Raw genomic sequence first — 19,302 nt, forward strand, 5'->3', positions numbered from 1 at the left:
TTCAAGATTTTGCTTGGAAACCGCAAGTCATATCAAAATGGGACTAAAGAAAATGTTGAAGCTGTGAAAATTCTCTACAAGACTGGATGATTTATTTTTTCCTAGGTTGTACCATTTTCAAGATATAAAAGTTTTATTTGGGAAATTGCAGTAATGACATTGTTTTATAAGGAGGCGATACAGTCAGTGCATTGTCTCTATTTGTACTTCTACAACGCAAAAACGGTGCAACCTACGAAAGTATCGTAAAGGTCAATCTTGTGAAGAATTTTCACAGCTACAACATTGTCTTTAGGCCTATTTACATAGGACTCGCGGTTTCCAAGCAAAATCGTGAAAACCTAAAGAATCCCTAAAAATTTGAATTTAAATCGCGATTTATTTGAAAATCCCTCCTGCGATTTGTTTTTGTTTCTTGATATTTCTCATCTATGAGCATTGTAGTTTCAGAATCTGCAAAAACTTCCCAGGTGTAAGCACCTTCCATTTAAAATTAGTTAAGGGGCACCGTGCAGATTAAACGTGGATTTTTTAAAGATTTTTAGGACCAATCAAAGACCAGATTAAACATGGATTTTTTAAAAATTTTTAGGACCAATCAAAGACCAGATTAAACGTGGATTTTTTAAAGATTTTTAGGACCAATCAAAGACCAGATTAAACGTGGATATTTTAAAGATTTTTAGGACAAATCAAAGACCAGATTAAATGTGGATTTTTTAAAAATTTTTAGGACCAATCAAAGACCAGATTAAACGTGGATTTTTTAAAGATTTTTAGGACCAATCAAAGACCAGATTAAACATGGATTTTTTAAAGATTTTTAGGACCAATCAAAGACCAGATTAAACGTGGATTTTTTAAAGATTTTTAGGAGCAATCAAAGGCCACATTAAACGTTGGTTTTTTAAAGATTTTTAGGAGCAATCAAAGAACAGATTAAACGTGGATTTTTTAAAGATTTTTAGGACCAATCATAGACCAGATTAAACGTGGATTTTTTAAAGATTTTAAGACTAATCGAAGACCAGATGAAACGTGGATTTTTTAAAGATTTTTAGGAGCAATCAAATGCCAAATTAAATGTGGATTTTTTAAAGATATTTAGGTCCAATCAAAGACCAGATTAAACGTGGATTTTTTAAAGATTTTTAGGACCAATCAAGATCAGATTAAACGTGGATTTTTTAAAGATATTTAGGACCAATCAAAGACCAGACTAAACGTGGATTTTTTAAAGATTTTTAGGACCAATCAAAGACCAGATTAAACGTGGATTTTTTAAAGATTTTTAGGACCAATCAAAGACCAGATTAAACGTAGATTTTTTAAAGATTTTTAGGAACAATCAAAGACCAGATTAAACGTGGATTTTTTAAAGATTTTTAGGAACAATCAAAGACCAGATTAAACGTGGATTTTTTAAAGATTTTTAGGAACAATCAAAGACCAGATTAAAGGTGGATTTTTTAAAGATTTTAAGGAGCAGTCAAAGACCAAATTAAATGTGGATTTTTTAAAGATTTTTAGGAGCAATCAAAGACCAGATTAAACGTGGATTTTTTAAAGATTTTTAGGACCAATCAAAGACCAGTTTAAACGTGGATTTTTAAAGATTGTTAAGACCAATCAAAGACCAGATTAAATGTGGATTTTTTAATGATTTTTAGGACCAATCAATGACCAGATTAAACGTGGATTTTTAAAGATTGTTAAGACCAATCAAAGACCAGATTAAACGTGGATTTTTTAAAAATTGTTAAGACCAATCAAAGACCAGTTTAAACGTGGATTTTTTAAACATTTTTAGGACCAATCAAAGACCAGATTAAACGTGGATTTTTTAAAAATTTTTAGGACCAATCAAAGACCAGATTAAACGTGGATTTTTTAAAGATTTTTAGGAACAATCAAAGACCAGATTAAACGTGGATTTTTAAAGATTTTTAGGAACAATCAAAGACCAGATTAAACGTGGATTTTTTAAAGATTTTTAGGAACAATCAAAGACCAGATTAAACGTGGATTTTTTAAAGATTTTTAGGAGCAATCAAAGACCAAATTAAACGCGGATTTTTTAAAGATTTTTAGGAGCAATCAAAGACCAAATTAAATGTGGATTTTTTAAAGATTTTTAGGAGCAATCAAAGACCAGATTAAACGTGGATTTTTTAAAGATTTTTAGGAGCAATCAAAGACCAGATTAAACGTGGATTTTTTAAAGATTTTTAGGACCAATCAAAGACCAGATTAAACGTGGATTTTTTAAAGATATTTAGGACCAATCAAAGACCAGATTAAACGTGGATTTTTTAAAGATGTTTAGGACCAATCAAAGACCAGATTAAACGTGGATTTTTTAAAGATTTTTAACACCAATCAAAGACCAGATTAAACGTGGATTTTTTAAAGATTTTTAGGACCAATCAAAGACCAGATTAAACGTGGATTTTTTAAAGATTTTTAGGACCAATCAAAGACCAGATTAAACGTGGATTTTTTAAAGATTTTTAGGACCAATCAAAGACTAGATTAAACGTGGATTTTTTAAAGATTTTTAGGACCAATCAAAGACCAGATTAAACGTGGATTTTTTAAAGATTTTCAGGACCAATCAAAGACCAGATTAAACGTGGATTTTTTAAAGATTTTTAGGACCAATCAAAGACCAGATTAAACGTGGATTTTTTATAGATTTTTAGGACCAATCAAAGACCAGATTAAACGTGGATTTTTTAAAGATTTTTAGGACCAATCAAAGACCAGATTAAACGTGGATTTTTTATAGATTTTTAGGACCAATCAAAGACCAGATTAAACGTGGATTTTTTAAAGATTTTTAGGACCAATCAAAGACCAGATTAAACGTGGATTTTTTATAGATTTTTAGGACCAATCAAAGACCAGATTAAACGTGGATTTTTTAAAGATTTTTAGGACCAATCAAAGACCAGATTAAACGTGGATTTTTTATAGATTTTTAGGATGAATAGGTTTATATATTCTTTCAGAATTTCTTTATGTGTGTAGTTAGCTAAGCTATTGCATTGTTTTTGTATATGTTTTATGTATTCTGTCTAATGAATAATATGCCCATAGAACCAACTAATAAAAGTGACAAAATTTATATTTCTAATTTACCTATTTTTCTAGTCATTTCCATAATCATCAATTGTAGGGTGGGTGGGTGACTTCCTAACACCATTTGCTTTTTTTTTTGCTTTCATTCATAGATTAAACTAAAGCAAATCTATTGTTTAAATAAAGATTATTTGCTCGTTTCGTTTTTCGTGTTGCTGTTTTTTATTTGTCCTCCTATTCCAGTGTCTTTGGCTTAAAGATATTTAGGTCCAATCAAAGACCAGATTAAACGTGGATTTTTTAAAGATTTTTAGGACCAATCAAGATCAGATTAAACGTGGATTTTTTAAAGATATTTAGGACCAATCAAAGACCAGACTAAACGTGGATTTTTTAAAGATTTTTAGGACCAATCAAAGACCAGATTAAACGTGGATTTTTTAAAGATTTTTAGGACCAATCAAAGACCAGATTAAACGTAGATTTTTTAAAGATTTTTAGGAACAATCAAAGACCAGATTAAACGTGGATTTTTTAAAGATTTTTAGGAACAATCAAAGACCAGATTAAACGTGGATTTTTTAAAGATTTTTAGGAACAATCAAAGACCAGATTAAAGGTGGATTTTTTAAAGATTTTAAGGAGCAGTCAAAGACCAAATTAAATGTGGATTTTTTAAAGATTTTTAGGAGCAATCAAAGACCAGATTAAACGTGGATTTTTTAAAGATTTTTAGGACCAATCAAAGACCAGTTTAAACGTGGATTTTTAAAGATTGTTAAGACCAATCAAAGACCAGATTAAATGTGGATTTTTTAATGATTTTTAGGACCAATCAATGACCAGATTAAACGTGGATTTTTAAAGATTGTTAAGACCAATCAAAGACCAGATTAAACGTGGATTTTTTAAAAATTGTTAAGACCAATCAAAGACCAGTTTAAACGTGGATTTTTTAAACATTTTTAGGACCAATCAAAGACCAGATTAAACGTGGATTTTTTAAAAATTTTTAGGACCAATCAAAGACCAGATTAAACGTGGATTTTTTAAAGATTTTTAGGAACAATCAAAGACCAGATTAAACGTGGATTTTTAAAGATTTTTAGGAACAATCAAAGACCAGATTAAACGTGGATTTTTTAAAGATTTTTAGGAACAATCAAAGACCAGATTAAACGTGGATTTTTTAAAGATTTTTAGGAGCAATCAAAGACCAAATTAAACGCGGATTTTTTAAAGATTTTTAGGAGCAATCAAAGACCAAATTAAATGTGGATTTTTTAAAGATTTTTAGGAGCAATCAAAGACCAGATTAAACGTGGATTTTTTAAAGATTTTTAGGAGCAATCAAAGACCAGATTAAACGTGGATTTTTTAAAGATTTTTAGGACCAATCAAAGACCAGATTAAACGTGGATTTTTTAAAGATATTTAGGACCAATCAAAGACCAGATTAAACGTGGATTTTTTAAAGATGTTTAGGACCAATCAAAGACCAGATTAAACGTGGATTTTTTAAAGATTTTTAACACCAATCAAAGACCAGATTAAACGTGGATTTTTTAAAGATTTTTAGGACCAATCAAAGACCAGATTAAACGTGGATTTTTTAAAGATTTTTAGGACCAATCAAAGACCAGATTAAACGTGGATTTTTTAAAGATTTTTAGGACCAATCAAAGACTAGATTAAACGTGGATTTTTTAAAGATTTTTAGGACCAATCAAAGACCAGATTAAACGTGGATTTTTTAAAGATTTTCAGGACCAATCAAAGACCAGATTAAACGTGGATTTTTTAAAGATTTTTAGGACCAATCAAAGACCAGATTAAACGTGGATTTTTTATAGATTTTTAGGACCAATCAAAGACCAGATTAAACGTGGATTTTTTAAAGATTTTTAGGACCAATCAAAGACCAGATTAAACGTGGATTTTTTATAGATTTTTAGGACCAATCAAAGACCAGATTAAACGTGGATTTTTTAAAGATTTTTAGGACCAATCAAAGACCAGATTAAACGTGGATTTTTTATAGATTTTTAGGACCAATCAAAGACCAGATTAAACGTGGATTTTTTAAAGATTTTTAGGACCAATCAAAGACCAGATTAAACGTGGATTTTTTATAGATTTTTAGGATGAATAGGTTTATATATTCTTTCAGAATTTCTTTATGTGTGTAGTTAGCTAAGCTATTGCATTGTTTTTGTATATGTTTTATGTATTCTGTCTAATGAATAATATGCCCATAGAACCAACTAATAAAAGTGACAAAATTTATATTTCTAATTTACCTATTTTTCTAGTCATTTCCATAATCATCAATTGTAGGGTGGGTGGGTGACTTCCTAACACCATTTGCTTTTTTTTTTGCTTTCATTCATAGATTAAACTAAAGCAAATCTATTGTTTAAATAAAGATTATTTGCTCGTTTCGTTTTTCGTGTTGCTGTTTTTTATTTGTCCTCCTATTCCAGTGTCTTTGGCTTTGTTCCTTTCTTTTACTTATTTTTGACAATTTATTTGTTTAAGTGAATTTATTCAATTGAATTTAATACGAGTACGCTAGCTCGTTTGAACAATGTATTACACCACCCCCTATCAATTGGGGTAGCCACTCATCACATCTCAGTATAAAAATTGCCTAAGGACTGCGGGAGAAATGAAATGTCATTTCTCACTCTTATTTTGTCGATTCTCACAATGGAATCAAACAATGACAAATTAATAGATGCTGAATAGAAGCTGGTAATGGAAGTGGGTACACGCTCGCTCCACTAATCATTGCTCTTTTAAATATGAAAAATATTTTTATTTGTCTTGATTTGTCTCTTTTGTGCCTACAAATGAGATTAAATAGAATAAATCTACGAGATATTTGGATATGTAGTGTGGGTTGGAGGGATTTAGATCAAGTTGTTTACTCTTCAAGTAAATTTGTTGACACGGAATTAAATTGCACTGTGGTTTGAAACAAAGTTAATTTGCAGGCTATATTGACATACACATGCAAATCCCTGTGCAACATGATAAAACGTGTGAATATATACACAATTTTAGAAGCTCAGCTAAATGTCTTTAGGGGAAATTTTTTTAGAGAACCTTTAGGAAGAGACCTTATATAACGTCTACTATTTATAAAAGACCTTTAGAAAATCTGCTATTTAGAGGGTACCTTAAGGTGATCTTCCATTTTTAGAAGGTCATTAGAGGATTTCCTATTTTAAGGTGGCCTTTATGAGGTCTTCTATTTTTAGAGGGCCTTTAAGATGGGTTCTTTTTATAGAACATTTTTAGGAAGTCTTTAATTTAAAGAAAACATTTAGCAGGCCTTCAGTTTTTAGAAGAGATTTTATACGAGAAAGAGAATAGACGTTATACGAAGTCTACTATTTATAAGAGACCTTTTAGGAAGGCATCTATTTATGGAAGACCTTTAGGAAATCTACTATTTAGAGGGTACGTTAAGGTGGTCTTGTATTTATGGGAGACCCTTATGAGGTCTTCTATTTTTAGAAGACCTTTAAGAGGTCCTCTATTTATAGAAGATTTTTAGGAGGTATTTTGTTTTAAGAACATCTTTTGCCTTCTTTGCCTTCAGTTTTTAGGAGGTCTACTGTTTACAGGAGACACCGACGTAGCTAGGGGAAGGCCCGGGCCCGGACACCCCCGAATGTATAATTATACCCTCAGCCTTTAGGCTAAAGAGGGTATTTACACTTTGATACGACCAAAAATGTGCCTCATCGAAATAATGGTTTTAGACCCCAAGTATGTTTGTACGATATCCGTTTCAGACAATTTTGAGTAGATCTAGCAATGTCCGTCCGTCTGTCTGTCTGTCTGTCCGTCTGTCTGTCTGTCTGTCTGGCTGGTGCGCACGATAACTCTCGAACGGATCAATCGATTCGGTTCAAATTTTGGGTATCGAAATATTTTGTCCAGATTCGATTTAAGTTCGAAGATGGGCCATATAGCTCCACTCCTTCAGGTACCTCCCCCACAAATGTTCAAAAATTGTCGCAAAACTTGTGCGCACGATAACTCTTTTAGGGAATAACTGATTTAGTCCATACTTTGCACATCGTGTAACTTCTACCAAACTTAGATGAGGTTCCAATATGGACTCAATCGGTAAACACCTTCGAGTACCTCCCACACAAAATTTCGGAAAGGTTCACTTTAGGACCTGTTCTCGAATCGCCTTGGTTTTTGTTGTAACATCTTGTATACACTGTCCCCTATACGAAGGTACAAGTTTCCTCACGGGCAAGTCCATACTTCCTGAAAAATAGCCTGAAAGTTGAAAAACAAACCCTATGACACCATGTTTATGGGTGGAAGCGCAAGATAATTCTCGAACGGATATGCCGATTCCGGCCATAATTTGGCCTTCGTAATATTGTTTCCAAACTTAGTTTAAGTTCGTAGATTAGCCATATCGGTCCACTCCTTCAGGTACCTACCCTACAAAAGTTCAAAAATATTCGGTGTGACCGATTTGGTCCATATTTTACACATTCTCATAATATCTACCCGATATAGATCAGGTTCGAATATGGACTAAATTTGTACCTCCCACACAAAATGTTGAATAAGTTTACTTTAAGACCTGCTATTGAATCACTTTGATTTTTGTTGAAGCAACTTACATTCGCTGCCTCAATTACGATGGTAAAAGTTGTTTCAGGGGCAAGTCCATGCTTCTTGAGAAAACAGCCCGAAGGGTGTAAAAACCCCCTATGCCACCCCCATGGTCTATGTCGGTCCATTCCTTTAAGTACCTTTTCCGCAAATTTTTTGAACTTTAATCCAAATCAACATTTTTGTCGGTTCATACGACCAAAATTGTGAAGCATCCTAAATACATAGGTATTTCGTGAAAAAAGTGTTACAATTAGCACAGGCTGAGGGTATATTTCTGTCGGCAAAGCCGACTGATACTTTTTTACTTGTTTTTCTTACAAAACATCAAATTTTGTCCATTACAAAAAACGTTTAAGAATTCATCTATTTATAGAAGACTTTACGTCTTTTATTAAGAAAAATATTGGCGGCCGTCTGTTTTTGAAGACCTGTAGGAGGATACCTTATATGAGGTTTGTTATTTATAGGATTGCCTTAGAAAGTTCTCTATTTATAGAAGACCTTTATGAAGTCCTTTAGGACATCTAATATTCAAGGAGGTCTTCCATTTATAGAAGAGCCTTAGGAGGTCTTCTATTTATTGGATACCTTTCTGAGGTCTTCTATTTTTAGAAAACCTTTAAGAAGAATTCTGTTTATAGAAGATGTTTGGAAAAGTCTTTTATTTGAAGAAGACCTTTTTGAGGCCTTCTGTTTTTTGAAGACTTTTAAGAGAAGTCTTTATAGGATAAATACTATTTATAGGACATCTTTAGGAAGTCCTATATTTACAGAAGACATATAGGAAGTCCTTCATTTATAATAGACTTTTAAGAAATTATATATTTATAAAAGACCTTTAAGAAGTATACTATTTAGAGGATACCCTTAGGTAGTCTTCCATTTATAGAAGACCCTTAGGACGTGTGTTACTTATAGGAGACCTTTAAGAGGTCTTCTATTTTTAGAAGACCTTTAAGAGGTCTTTTATTTAAAAGAGATCTTGGTGGTGACTTCTATTTATAGAAGACCTTTAGGAGTCCTTCTTTTAAAAAAACATTTAGGAGATCTTCTATTTTGAGAAGATCTTGAAGAGGACCGTATTTCGAGTTCCTTCTACACAAAAAATTTAAAATTTCTCGCAAGAGTGCAGTTTAAAAACATGTTTCGGATCGTGTTGAAAGTATTGCTGCTGATTTTCCTCGCAGTTTCTATTATGACAGTACAGTCCATACTTCATGAGATAATGTCCCAAAAACTTCAAAAAAACCACACCGACACCTACTAAAAAGACTAATGAGCAAATAATTGTTGATATGACCACCTCCGGTTGAAGATTCCTCCTATTCAATATGTTGCATATAAAGGACAAACCACCTTGAAATCATCATCTCAGTTAACAGACTACCCGACGTCATAACCTCTGACCGTCATTCTTTTCTGAACCTTGGAAAAATGGGATCATTACAGAGAGTTGCCCATTCTCGAACCACACGGAACCTCAATGGTAATGCTTTAGCAACTGGTTGAAACCGAAGTTGAGTATTTGACAAGTGTCCTCAATTTATCGTTAGCCACTGATATTTTATCAGAAGCCTGGAAAAATGGCAGGGTGGTCCCACTCCAAAAGGCAGACAAAGAATTCCAGTAAAGGCAAGTCGTAGAGACCGATTTCTCACATGTCGCCAATAACAAAGATTCTAGAGGCACTACACCTGTCCATGATGAGAAGCAGTTTTCCAGTTGCCCAACATCAACATGGACTCCGGCAATGCATAGTACCATACACAGTGGCATTACACGCCATATCCACATTGACAACTGAACCAGAACGGTCGTGCTACCCAAAAGTCATGGAGGCTTTTGACCTAGCGAAGCTTTTGATGTCATCAACCATGCCAACAAGTTCGAGGACATTGAGATGATTTCTCTCTCTCTTAAACCGTGTTTAAAACGTTGGATAAACAAAACCCTATGTGGGGATGCCTGTCATTGGTGGAATTCAGAAAAAAGAATTCTAAGAGGATTTGGATGATTGCACTATATTGGCTCGAGGTCCTATCGTCGATACCATATGTGATAGGTTATTCATAGCTGATAGCAGTTCTTGCATATGAGGAATATGAAAATGTCCGCCGCTAAACTAATACCACACTTTTCACCAACTGGACGGCTGAAATGAGGCTCCCCTGAACATATTAGTTGATGGGGTCTTGACTCCAACCAGTAAATACACAAGATATTGGGTGAAATATTGGGTGCTTAAGTCGTCCGCGGAAGCAACAGCCATATATGATAGGTTATTCATAGCTGATAGCAGTTCTTCCATATGAGGAATATGAAAATATACGCCGCTAAATCTAATACCACCGTGCCACCGTGGTGCAATGGTATGCACGCCCGCCTTGCACGCAGAAGGTCGGTGGTTCGATTCCCCGGCCAGGCAACACCAAACATTTTTCAACGGTGGCAAAATACCCCTCACTAATGTTGGCGACATTTCCTGAGTATTTCAGCCTTGAAAAACTTCTCTACAAGTGGTGTCTTAGGACACGCCGTCCCATATCATTGAGCTAAATATGAATCGGGGTGCACTCATTGATATGAGAGAAGTCTCCCTTGTCCCGTATGGGATGTTGTGGAACAATGTTTTTTTTTTAAATCTAATACCACACTGTTCACCAACTGGACGGCTGAAATGAGGCTCCCCTGAACATATTAGTCGATGGGGTCTTGACTCCAACCACTAAATACCCAAGATATTGGGTGTAATTTCTATAACATGTTTAAGTCGTCCGCGCAAGCCACAGCTATTTGAGACAAGATCAAAAGTAGGAACAAGTCGCTCCTCAAGTGGCTGGTCGGCTGCATTTGGGGTACTGAAAAGAGAAACCTTATTAACCTATTACAAAACAATCGGCCGATCCGTGGTAAGCTATGAGAGGCAATTGTGGTGGGCAAATGTTAGACTTTTGCATTGGAAGAATAATCAAACCTGCCAGAATGCCGACCTGATGACTGCAGCAGGGTACATCCTCATGATTTCAGTGCATCAGCACCAGATGATTTTGTTGATACAGAAAGTGCTTGGGTGTTATCGGCATGAGGCTTTCCCTACCCAGTCACGTCAGGGGAGATCTTCGTAATCCAGAGAGAGAGAGAGAGAGAGAGAGAGGTCCAAAGTTAAAAAAAAACAACATCAACGAGGAGGCTACAAGGCATGTTCGAATAGAATTTATAACAGATACAGTTGGACAGGAAGTCTAAAAGTATGCCGTACTCGGAGAACACCCCTACCCCCTTCCTCCCCATTGCAGCAGAAGAACGCCAACTGCCGAGGCAAACACGATATCAAAAATATGCCCTGCATGATCGCACGACACGCTGCATCTATTTAATTCTCTAGCTAAATTCACTCAGCTGACTCCTGGAGATGTGTCTCTGTTTGCAGGCAGGTAAATTTCGCATATGGGCTATACCGTTCCACAACTCCATATAACGATATCGCCCGATTTCGGGTATTTTGACGATTTTAGCAAAATGTTCAGACCGAATTAGCTATAATTTGGCATTTAAGATATGAAGTTGTAAAAAATGTCTCCATCAAAAATTTTGGACATAAACCCACGTTGTGGTATAGACCCAATATAACGGTACCGCTCGATTTTAGGTATTTTCAGGTTTTAGCTGACCGAACTAGATAAAATTAGGTATCTTGGGTTCCCAGTGGTCAAATAACTTCTCCACCATCAATTGCGGACATGGGTACTTTCGTAACAGAAAGAAAACTGATTATTTCATATTTGTTCTAGAGTTGTATAGTTCATGAACGAACTAGTTCAATTGAACGATTCATTGAAAAGAGCGTATGAACTAGATCAGTCGATATAGTTCATTATAGTTCAATAGCTCACTGAGCGCAGACCGAAAGATACACAAAGAACGATCAACGAACGTACGATTAACAATCTAGTTCAGCATGTCGTTCACATATGAATAAAATGACGCCGTTTGCTGTGCTAAGTGATGCTTTCGTAATGTAATGAGTTTTGTTTATATTTTGGATCAATGTGAAGTGTCAACCCCTTTTTAATTAATGTAATTTCTATATAAAGAACATTGTTGACATAACACATCCCAATATATCGAATCCATTATCATTCAAAGTGGCTTGTTTTGGATAAAAACAGCCACTTAAATGACGTTTTTTTCTAAACTTAATACAAACTTAATATTTCTTCATGAAGGGAATAAAATTATCTTAATGTAATATTTTTGAAGTTTAATTATACTATTCTAATGTTTGTTCCTATTTGGTGTATGTGTGTGAACTAGTTCAGTTAAAAGAGCTGAGCTATTGAACTAGATCTTTCAAATGAACTAGATTGTATAACTCTAATTTGTTCAGAATATTTAATGGTGGAGAGTATAAAAAGTTCGGTCCAGCCGAACTTAAGGCGTTTTTTACTTCTTTTACATTTTACTGACAAAAGTATAAATGTTGTCCATTTGGTCCCCGAAGTGGTCTCTAAATGTATTTCTGGCTACTTCCCCGGCTTAGACTCAATTCGTTTCAGACATGTTGGTGTCGAATTGTGTCTCCGTTTAGAGGTGTCTTCGCTAATTAAAATATATGTTATCTTCACACACATGCTTGTGTAGGCCGAACACACTACACACTCGGCCACCCGTACGGACATAAAGGGCTGTTTAAACACTAACATGTGCACCACCAACTGTTCTTAATTTTATCAACAAATACCTCGCGTGCAGACGGTGAGCGTTGAACTCACAACCCTAGGATTTGTAGTTGGACACACACTCTCTGTGTCACTGTACTCATAACTTAGTAAGGAGTAATATAAGTAGTTATTGTTGTTTACATTACTTTTTAATGGGTTAAATAACGACTAACGGATCCGAATTTTGGCTGGACCACGTTTATTGACTATGGAGGATCCTTCTAAAAATCTTTAAAAAAATCCGTGATAATTGTCAATTAAGGTTCCTCTTAAAATTTTTGAAAAATCCATGATTATTGTCAACGAAGGGTCCTCCAAAAAATCTTTAAAAAACGAGCACGTTTATTGTTAATCTTGGTCCTCCTAAAATCTTTTAAAAAATTCACGTTTATTTTCAACCGAGGGTCCTCCTAAAAATCTTTTAAAAAATTCAAGTTTATTTTCAATCGAGAGTCCTCCTAAAATCATTAAGAAATCCATGTTCCATATTTTAAAAATTCAAATTCAAAATTTTAAAAAATATTTAAAAAAATCGAGGGTCCTCCTAAAAATATTTTAAACAATTCACGTTTATTGTCAATGGAGTGTCCTCCTAAAGATCTTAAAAAAATCCGCGATTATTGTCACAGGAGGGCAATCATAAAAATTCACGTTTATTGTCACTGAAAGACCCTTTAAAAATCCAAGTTTTTTGTCAGTGGTGGGTCCTTCTAAAAATCTTTACCAAAATTCTCGTTTATTGTCAATGGAAGGTTCTCCTAATGATCTTTAAAAATCTGCGATTATTTTCAATGAAGTTTCCTCTTAAAATCTCTAAAAAAACCTCGACTATCGTCAATGAAGATCTTCCTAAAAATCTTTTAAAAAAATCCACGTTTATTGTAACAGGAGTTCAATCCTAAAAATTTAATGAAAGGCCTTTAAGAATCCACAATTATTGGCAGTTATTGAAGTTTTTTGTCAGTGGAGGGTCCTCCTAAAATCTTTAAAAAAATAACGTTTATTGTCAATGGAAGGTCCTCCTAAAGATCTTTAAAAATCCGCGATTATTGCCAATGAAGTTTTCTCTTAAAATCTTTAAAAAATCCTCGACTTTTAAAAAATCCAAGTTTATTGTCACAGGAGGGCAATCATAAAAATTCACGTTTATTGTCACTGAAAGACCCTTTAAAAATCCGCAATTATTGCCAATGGAGGGTCCTCCTAAAAATCTTTAAAAATCGAAGATTTTGTCAGGGGAGGGTCCTCCTAAAAATCTTTAAAAAAATTAACGTTTATTGTCAAAGGAAGATCCTCCTAAAGATTTTTAAAAATCCGCGATTATTGCCAATGAAGTTTTCTCTTAAAATCTTTAAAAAATCCTCGACTTTTAAAAAAATCCAAGTTTATTGTCACAGGAGGGCAATCATAAAAATTCACGTTTATTGTCACTGAAAGACCCTTTAAAAATCCGCAATTATTGCCAATGGAGGGTCCTCCTAAAAATATTTAAAAATCGAAGTTTTTGTCAGGGGAGGGTCCTCCTAAAAATCTTTAAAAAAATTAACGTTTATTGTCAATGGAAGATCCTCCTAAAGATCTTTAAAAATCCGCGATTATTGTCAATGAAGTTTCCTCTTAAAATCTTTAAAAAATCCTCGACTATTGTCAATGAAGGATCTTCCTAAAAATCTTTTAAAAAAATCCAAGATTATTGTCACATGAGGGCAATCATTAAAATTCACGTTTATTGTCACTGAAAGACCCTTTAAAAATCCGCAATTATTGCCAATGGAGGGTCCTCCCAAAAATCTTTAAAAATCGATGTGTTTTGTCAGTGGAGGGTCCTCCTAAAAATCTTTGAAAAAATTAATTTTTATTGTCAATGGAAGGTCCTCCTAAAGATCTTTAAAAATCCGCGATTATTGTCACAGGAGTTCAATCCTAAAAATTCAATGAAAGACCCTTTAAAATGGAGGGTCCTCCTAAAAATCTTTAAAAGTCCATGTTTTTGTCAGTGGAGGGTCCTCCTAAAAATCTTTCACGTTTATTGTCAATGGAGGGTCCTCCTAAAGATCTTTAAAAAATCCGCGATTATTGTCAATGAAGGTCCCTCTTAAAATCTTTAAAAAATCCGCGATTATTGTCAATGAAGGTCCCTCTTAAAATCTTTAAAAAATCCTCGACTATTGTCAATGAGGGATCTTCCTAAAAATCTTTTAAAAAAATCCACGTTTATTGTCACAGGAGGGCAATCATAAAAATTCACGTTTATTGTCACTGAAAGGCCTTTAAAAAATCCACAATTATTGTCAATGCAGGGTCCTCTTAAAAATATTTAAAAATCCATGATTGCGTTTAAAATCTCCACGATTATTCTCTGTGGAATGTTCTCCTAAAAATCCTTAAAAAAATCCGAGATTACTGTCGATGGAGGGTCCTCCTAAAAATTTTAACAAATTCACGTTTATTGTCATAGGAGATTTTTTCAAAATCTGTTTAAAAATCCATGGTTATTGTTCTCCTAAAAATCTAAAAAAATCACAATTATTGCCTCCTAAAAATCCTTAAAAAATTCAGGATTATTGTCACTGGAAGGCCCTTTTAAAAACCTTAAAAACCTTATTGTCAATGGTGGGTTCTGCTAAAAACCTTTAAAAATCGACAATTATTGTCGATTATTGTCTTCCTAATAACCTTGAAAAAATCCACAATTATTGCCAATGGAGGGTCCTCTTAAAAATCTTTAAAAAATCCATGATTACTGTCAATGGAAGGTCCTCCTAAAGTATTTAAAAACTCCATGACTATTCTCACTGGAAGGTCCTCCTAAAAAACTTTTAAAAAAATCCAAGATTATTGTAGATAGAGGGTCCTCCTAAAAATCTTTAAACAATCCAGGAGGGTCCTACTACAAATCTTTTAACAAATTCACGTTTATTGTCATTGGAGGATCCTTCCAAAATTCCAATTATTATCGATTATTGTCCTCCTAATAATCTTTAAAAATTCCACAATTATTGCCAATGGAGGATTCCCATAAAAGTCTTTAAAAAATCCATGATTGCTGTCAATGAAGGGTCCTCCTAAAAATGTTTTAAAAAAAATCCAGTATCGTTGTCGATGGAGGGTCCTAAAATCTTTGGCTGAGCCGAACTTTACTCGACAAAATCTTTTACTTGTTTAATACTTCTTAGACACTGTGTATTTCTCGTTATGAGGGTGGGAAAATAAAATTAACATCATTCTTCAGAACATACATGGAGAATATCAGTGTAAATTGGTGCCAGTTTTGATGTTTACACCGACAATTATTGAGCTGCTATGTGCTTTTTTACGAGGTTCTTTAAGATTCATTGTTGTTTTTCGTGTTGTTGTTCCCAGCATTATTCGCTCTATTATTCGATAAGGTGATAAACCAGATTTGCATCATAACTACGACACACAGACACAACACACCAGCCAATGAAAGTCCATCAGCCAATACACATGAGGCTCAGCATGAGCCTTGTTTTTGTTATGAGTTGTTGCAGCGAAGAAGAAAAAAGACATTTGAATTTTAAACGGCACTTTATTTGTCTGTTTGTGACACTGTTATTGACTTAAGGGGGAACGAACATTCAGTTGGGGTAACTAACTTCATTCACACCAGGGCACTCTTTGTGATTTTGATTGAGAACTTTAATAAGTAAATGTGATTTCCTTGCTTTGAACGTATGGGTGAGTGTGAATGGCTTTTGCGTTCTTTCGTTCGTTCCATTTTTTGTGTCACCAAGCTCACCATGAAGTGTATGGGATTCGATGCTTACTTGGATGTCTGTCACTTATCCATCCATCCATCCATCCATCCATCCATCTAGTTAAATGTCTAAAGCACTTTGTCAGAAAAATTTCCTTTAGTTAAAAGCTGGTGAAAAACTTGTCATCGTTTTAGTTGTTGACGTTTGCCGCTGTCATAGAATAAATTTCAATTTAGTTGCAAATTTACATTCAAAGTGTTAACATCAGGTCATAATAAAAATATGATAAATATAATAAAAAGTATGATAAATGTAATAATAACAACAACAGAAAAGACAAGAACAAACATGTTCAAAATATTATAATGGAATTAATTCCAACAACAATAGCAACATCAGCAATCAGCAACGCATTATTTCAATTAGTGCAACTAAAACAAACAAAAAAGCGATTACTAATTTATACAATTCTGAGAAGCGAGAAATCGGATCAATAGCCTACTGTGTTCCAGATTTAGTTTCTGTGTCAATAAATAAATCTAATCAATTTATTATCTCTTTTCTCTTTTACAGTGTTTTAAATAAATTGACATAAACAATAAAACGAAAAAGGAAATAAAATCATTCTTAATTAAAATACAATAACCTTCTGAAGTGAATTAAAGTGACTGCTGTTATTCGAAAAAATAAGAAAAAAAGAAGTGAAATAAGTTTTTTTTACAAAATAGTTATTTTTAATCAAACTAGCCAAATAAAATAATTGATCATCATTTTAATACAGAAACAAAATAGTGAAAAAAAATTAATAAGCGAATAGAAAAAATAGTAAATAAAATTTCAAAATTAATAAATATATAAAAAAGTGTTCCAAAAACCAAATGCAACTTGATTTCAAACTACTTCGAAAAAATTATGTGGGTCTTTATCAACTTTTAAGGTAAGTAATGAATCATGTTAAAATATTCTATACAATTTTTTTTGTTCTAGAGGGAAAGATGATGCATTTTACATTGCTTCAAACAAAATTGAGTTTATTTCGTTTAGGTTTTTTCAACTTTTAAAACTGAAATACATAAATATATTTGTGCAACTTAAAACAAATAGTTTTTGTTATTAAAAAAGCAATTATAAATTTCTTAAAAAAAACAATAGCATTTTCTCCCAAAGTATATATCGGATATCGTCACCATCAGTACAACGCAATAACTTGGTTTTGGCTCTAAAGTTTCAAACGATCGAAATAATTGTCGTAGACGGCCTTTATATATCAAAATTATAGTCTTGAGAAGCTAAGTCGATTTGGCTGTCGGTACGTGTCCTTTCGTCTGTCCATCTAAACCTTGTAATCACGCTACAGGTCGTAGTTTTATGGAATAGTCATGAAATCATGTGTAGATACGGGTTCTTAGAAGAGAAGTAATTATGGACCCCCTTCGAAAGTTATAGTGCGCAGCATTTTAGCGACAAATTTTTAAAGTTTTGTTTGAGAGGTACCCGAACGATGTTCCTGGAGGAGTTTTAGAAGGACCCCAGAACAATAATGGTATATTTTCTAAAGATTTTAGGAGGGCCCTCCATTGACAATAAACGTTGATTTTTTACATTAACAATATTGTGGATTTTTAAAGACTTTCAGGAGGACCCTACAATGACAATAATTGTTGATTTTTTAAAAGATTTTTTGGTGAACCCTCCATTTATAATAATTGTCGATTCTTTCATTTTTTTTTATTTTTTTAAGGCAATAATTGTGGATTTGTTGAGGATTATTAGGAGGACAATAATCATGGATTTTAAAACAAATTTTGGAAGAATCATCCAATAAACTTGAATTTGTTAAAAGATTTTTAGGAGGACCCTCCATCGATAATAATCCTGTATCTTTTTTTAAAGCTTTTTAGCACGACCCTCCAGTGAGAATAATTGTGGAGTTTTTAAAGGTTTTAGGAGGACCCTTCTGGATTTTTTAAAGATATTTTGGATGACCCTCAATGGACAATAATCCTGAATATTTTTAGAAGATTTTTAGGATGATCCGTGAGAATAATCGTGGAGTTTTTAACGATTTTAGTAAGACCATCCATTGACAATGATCATGGATTTTTTAAAGATTTTTAGGAGGACCCTCCATTGGCAATAATTGTCGATGTTTTAAAGTTTTTAAAGGGCCATCCAGCGACAATAATCCTGGATTTTTTTTAAAAACTATTAGGAAGTCAATAGTCGTGGATTTTTCAACAATGACAATAAACGTGAACTTATAAAAATATTTTTCTGAGGACCCTTCGGATGTTTTTAAGGATTTTTAAGAGGACCATCCATTGGCAATAATGTAGATTTCTTAAATATTCTAAAGACGACAATAATCGTGAATTTAAAAAAAAAATGGAACGATCATCCATTGACAATAAACGTGAATAATTTAAAAGATTTTTAGGAATACCCTTCTGGAGATTTTCAAGATTTTTAGGAGGACGGTCCATTGACAATATTCCTGCATTGTTTTAAAGATTTTAAAGAGGACCCTCCATTGGCAATAATTGTGGATTTTTTTAAATAATCGTGGAGTTTTTAACGATTTTAGTAGGACCCTCCATTGATAATAATCATGGATTTTTTAAAGATTTTTAGGAGAACCCTCCATTGACAATAATTGTCGATGTTTTAAAGTTCTTAAAGGGCCTTCCAGTGACAATAATCCTGGATTTTTTAAAAATTATTAGGAAGACAATAATCGTGAATTTTTAAACAATGACAATAAACGTGAATTTATAAAAATATTTTTCTGAGGACCCTCCTGGATGTTTATAAAGATTTTTAAAAGGACCCATTGCAATAAAGATTTTTTAAAGATTCTTAAGACGACAATAATCGTGAATTAAAAAAAAATGGAGGGATCATCCATTGACAATAAACGTGAATTTTTTAAAAGATTTTTAGGGGTACCCTTCTGTATATTTTAAAGATTTTTGGGAGGACGGTCATTGACAATATTCCTGGATTGTTTTAAAGATTTTTAAGAGGACCCTCCATTGGCAAAAATTGTGGATTTATTAAAAAGTTTTAGGAGGACCCTCCATTGGCAAAAATTTGGATTTTTAAAGATTATTAGGAGGACAATAATAGTT

The 19,302-nt window shown here is 33.4% G+C and overlaps 1 protein-coding gene across 5 annotated transcripts in view; it reads left to right on the plus strand.

Annotated features, from left to right (window-relative positions):
- The window catches only part of LOC141389216 (cubilin), a 689,676-nt gene that overhangs the window by 17,069 nt on the left and 653,305 nt on the right, over window positions 1–19,302 (plus strand). Inside the window, exons 1-2 of one of the 5 annotated variants that reach the window (XM_073960432.1) lie at window positions 15,847–16,154; window positions 16,748–17,111. The gene's annotated coding sequence lies outside the window, so the exon portion shown is untranslated. Of the gene's footprint in view, window positions 1–15,846; window positions 16,155–16,314; window positions 16,487–16,747; window positions 17,112–19,302 lie in introns of those variants that run through there. The other 4 variants (XM_073960434.1, XM_073960433.1, XM_073960435.1 and 1 more) reach the window with 4 other exon arrangements.

Source organism: Musca autumnalis, unplaced genomic scaffold (genome assembly GCF_047663935.1).
Source record: "Musca autumnalis isolate F117 unplaced genomic scaffold, ASM4766393v1 scaffold_1, whole genome shotgun sequence".
Classification (NCBI taxonomy): Eukaryota; Metazoa; Arthropoda; class Insecta; order Diptera; family Muscidae; genus Musca; species Musca autumnalis.